Here is a 5,388-nt window from a genome sequence, read left to right on the forward strand (position 1 = left end):
ATTCTAAGAAAGACGCTTGCGTTTCGTTTTTAAAAGGTTTCTTTAAATTAACTAATGTTAATAACTTTAATTTAGTTTGTAACTCAACTAATGTACATTCCAAATTAACAACAAAATCTTGTATATAAATTAAAAACATCAACACGTCAGTCAAAATGTTTATAATGTTGTTAAAACACTAAGAAAAAACTATAAATACATATTTACTACATTTATTTATATAAAGTTTTATTCACTACCACATCTCGTTATCTCGTCGACTTCCCGCGCAATTCTCGTCTTTTTAACCGATTTCAAAAAGAAGGAGGTTATCAATTCGACTGTATTTTTTTTATGTGTGTTACCGCGAAACTCCGCCCCTGGTGGTCCGATTTTGATAAAAATTATTTTAATCGAAAGGAAGTGCTTGCAGATGGGTCCCATTTTTTTTTAAAAGACTAGTAAATTTTGAATTTAGCTTCAAAATTTGTTGCGAAAATTATTCATCATTATTTTTATTCTTAATCAAAAAAGGCAAACGTCTTAGTGGCCAGTATGCCACCTCTTTGGTAGAATGCAAATTTCTTATTTACCAAAGAGATGGGACACAAGTCAATAAATTTCAATATTTTTTATAACATTTTAAAATTAAATAATGTTATTACATTAAAAGGATAATTGTAGCTATTGTGGTAAAAAAAATGTGTAGTCATTGTTTAAGCGGAAACAACAATGTCAGTTTAATTTACATGTTTTATTTTGGCGTCAATTTGTATCTTACAGGAGATTTCCACTGCAGACATTTACACAAAAACATATTTTTATGAGTGAAAGTTTTTTTCCATGGTTTGACCGTGCATTAATGATGTGTAAACTCGAATATTTGTTTTAATAGATTTAAAAATATCAAATAAAAGAAGTATTTTACATTACAAGATACTAGGTATGGCCCTGACTATGTCCGCGCAGAATTAAAAAAAAATGAATAACTAGCCTATGTATTATTCCAAATTATGTTCTACATCTGTGCTAAATGTCATCAAGATCCGTTGAGTCGTTACAAAGATATCTTCTAATATAAATCCATCCATCTAAACTTTTATATATATTATATATTAGTAAGATGTTTTATTTAAAGTTGTTTAAAGATATCGCATTTGTCTTAACTCTTTTAACATAATTTAGTAATAAGGTTGCGTACACATCGACTTGATTTACTTGATCGAAAAGCAATGCAGTATCCCTAAAAACGTAAGACTATTACATAAAGGTGTGGCGTTACTGTCAGTGAAATGAAGAAATAATTAAGTAAAATGAAAATTTCTAATGTGATAGTTTTTTTATTTTGGTAATAATAATCATACCATATATACTGTGTTCATGTTTTACATCTATGTAATTAAAAATATTAACTTTTATTTTATAAATAGTTATGCATTAAATTTATAATCATGCAAAAATAAAATTTCGCTAAAAAATTCTTAATTTGCCGTTAGTAAAATTAATAAAAATAAACAAAATTTTAATACTTTTACAAGTATGAAAAAGCAAGTATGTAAGGTTTATCTTGTTATTTATTTAATTCATGTTTTCCCGCTGTAAGTCGAACCATGCCCCAATGTTTATTCCTCTGCGTACATACGAAGGAAATGAATGAAAAAGCATTTTGCGGCCTATCCCTTCTATAGCAGGGGTTTTAAGGAATACGATTGATACCGTCTGTTATGAGAGGGATTGGAACGCATTTCTTTTCACTGTACAAATTAAATATTTACTTTAAGTAATACGCATATGAAACAGTTACGTAATTTTTTTACTTGATTCTCTTTAATTTTTATTTAATTAAGATTTATTTAATTGATAAGAACTTCGTTGGCACTGGTTTAAAAGTATTTGGCACTCTAAAACATATGTATTTGTTAAGTCATTGTTTCAAATTAAGCTGTAAAATTTTGGTTAAGCAATAGTCTGTTTACTTATAAATTTTTAATGTTAATAATTAAAAAAAATACCAGTTTACCATTTGCACCAAGTTTTACTTCGTCTAGGATTCGAACCTACGACCCTGTTGACTTTAGAACCTTTAAAAACAAACATAAATGTAATATTTTTTTCAAGGTCACTCAGCATTAACAACAATTTTTTCAAGTCTCCGTCTGAGAACACGTCTCATTATAAATAATTCGAGTACTTTATACACATAAGCACTTGAGAAGTTATTTCTTATTATTGGACTCACTAGCAATATAAAGAAGGTATATAAAAAATGGATGAAACAGACTAAAGAATATGAAAATTTGCCGAGTAATAATAGTTCCTGAGCAATAAAAATAGTGAGTTGATAATTATTAAAACTTAATTATTAGCTGATATTTCCTTCCAGACTATGTACTACATTTATGTTAAATTTCAGCGAGATCCGTTGAGCCTTTCTGGAGATCGTAACAAACATCCATCCATCCAAACTTTCGCATTTACAATATTAGTAAGAAGTAAGATAACTTCGTCTAGTCTAGACTTCGCTGGACGAGCCGCCTGATCGGTCCCGCTGACCTGCCCAGCTACCGTTGGCGAAACGCAGTGGAGCTAGACCTGCGCGAGTTCCGAGAGATTACAGGTCAGGAAACATTATGAATCATTCGTGTCTGAGGCTTAGACCCACTTTGGCTATCTGCGCTGGCGCAGAAATATTAGTATACAATATAGTTTTGCGTTACTCGAAGTGTTCAGTTTTTACAAAACAAGTTTTGTGTTGCAATGTCAAATTGTAAAATATATATTTTATATTGTAACTTTAAATGACTATAACGTACAAGACTAGTGTCCAAATATTACAAGGTCACTTCGAAACTCGTCGAGAGAGCTAAGTGCTTGTAAGTGAGATCCTAATTGACGGGGACATTTCACCGGTCGAGCCATTTTATAAGATTTTATCCTAATGTCCCACTCTCTTGTCAATTTTCATCCGAATTCCTCTTTACATTGATGTAATTAAAATCGAAATGGTTTTAAAATCTTGAAGCGTTGTCAAATCACTTTGTTTAAGCTCCTTTTAGTTAAAGCTTTTAGAAAGTTTAAGAACTTCTAAGACTAATGAGAGCAATTGTTGCGGAAAATAAGATGTCATGTTTTATTAGTAACATTGATAACGAAACGAAAAAAAATACCCGTTAATCATACACGTAAACTCTGAAACTACTTCATCAGTCTTTATATAATACTAGCTGTCGCCCGCGACTCCGTCCGCGCGCAGTTAAAAAAAAATGAAAAATAGATGTTGGCCGATTCTCAGACCTACTGAATATGCTCACAAAATTTCATGAGAATCGGTCAAGCCGTTTCGGAGGAGTACGGTGACGAAAACTGTGACACGAGAATTTTATATATTAGAAGATGTCGTATCTCTCTCTCTCTCTAGAGTCGGTCCCTCATGGCTGAGGATCGTGGTCAGCATCAGGGTTAGTTCTGGAGTATATGATTCGATTCCACCGACACGAAAAGAGAATTGTATGTTATAAAAAAAACACGGTCATTTAAAAACTATATAAACTATTTGAGTAAAACATTTAAATTTTTTAATTCAACTATTCTTTTTAACTTCAATCTTTCCGTGCTTTGAACACAATAAGAGTCCTAATGTAGCAATTACAACGCAATGTCTGTAAAATGGTCAATTATACCGACTCTGGCCCCATTGCCACTTCTAAAGCGTTTTAGTGCTATCCAATGGTACCCAATGAATACGGGGGTATTTTAGCAAGCAATTAATTTGTACCCGATATTCGATTGGTATGATGTTATTTTCTAAATTAGTTACAACTTCCATAATTCAAATTAGATACCATATATAGGTGTAGCTGCTTCAAATTAAAATTGTCTTACTAATATTATAAACTAGCTTTTACCCGCGACTCCGTCCGCGCGGAATAAAAAATAGAAAACGAGGTAAAAATTATCCTATGTCCGTTTCCTGGTTCTAAGCTACCTGCCCACCAATTTTCAGTCAAATCGATTCAGCCGTTCTTGAGTTATAAATAGTGTAACTAACAGGACTTTCTTTTATATATATAGATGCTAATGTTTAGATGGATGGATGTTTGTTTGAAGGTATCTCCAGAACGGTTGCATGGATTTCGATGAAATTTGGTATAGAAGTAGAGCATAATCTGGAAGAACACATAGGCTACTTATTAAGTTATTTTTAATTCCGCGCGGGTAGAGTTGCTGGCGACAGCTATTGTTTAACGTGTTCAAATAAGTATTTATTTTATTAAAAAAAATATTTAATTACACTTAACCTATCATCATTTCTTACAGTTACATTTCCAAATTGATAATATTACATTAAAAATAAATTTGAATAAAAAGTGGTTATGAAATATAAAATTATTGATTGTATGTTATACAAATGCGAGGCCTCGGTTCGTCGAAATGGCGCCTTAAAACACTTAAATCTAATGGAACACTTAATGGCTTGATAAGACTTCCGGGGCCGTAGGGCTCTCCAAGCTACGATTCGTAGCACGTCTACAGAATGTGATGTTTTCTTAAAGTAGATCAACAAACTTGACGTTAAAGCTTAATGCTATTGTTTTTATTCATTTCTATAGCTTGTATAAAAATATATTGAGTACTAGCTGTCGCCCGCGACTCCGTCTTCACGGAATTAAAAAAAACTTAATAAGTAGCATTAGCATGATTTTCTTACACATTATGTTAAGGAATTTCATTAGATTTGTGATGAACGATCAACAATTTTCCAAATTTAAATTATTATGAAGTTGAAGTTAACGGGAGCTATGTTCATTATAGGAATGCGTTCAACAATTACCCGCAGCCGGCCTTAAACTTTCAAACTCACTGGAGCTCGTTTTAAATGACGATTTACTTTAAATTGAAGAAAATAAATTTTAAACGATTGTAAGAGCGATTTTTGTTTCAATATCAAAGATTTTACTTTAATAATTAAATAATTATTTATATGTGATTACAAAAATAATAGAGCGTCAGTGGCTCAGGGATTATGTACTTCACTTGCAATCTACAGGACCCGGGTTCGAAGTCCGCCATGTACAAAGTTTTTCGAGTTTCAATTTACATATGTTCTTTTATCCAAAGATATGTGTAAAGTCAACCAACCCGCACTTAGACAGCGTGGTTGACTATAGCATAGTCATCCCTAACTTAGTGTAGGCTCCGAGCTCCTCAGTGGAGGACGTAGCTGAGGATGAGTACAATAATGATTAAAAATATTTTTTCGTTGTCAGATATTTTAAAAATAAATAATATTGATTTTAATTATTATAAAGTAAATGAATTTAACCTATTTAATTTGTAGATCTCATTCATTAATATTCAAACCAAATCTTAAACCCTGTCAGCCTTCGCCCGAAATAAATTACCAACTTT

This window comes from Papilio machaon, chromosome 18 (genome assembly GCF_912999745.1).
Source record: "Papilio machaon chromosome 18, ilPapMach1.1, whole genome shotgun sequence".
In the NCBI taxonomy this organism is placed as follows: Eukaryota; Metazoa; Arthropoda; class Insecta; order Lepidoptera; family Papilionidae; genus Papilio; species Papilio machaon.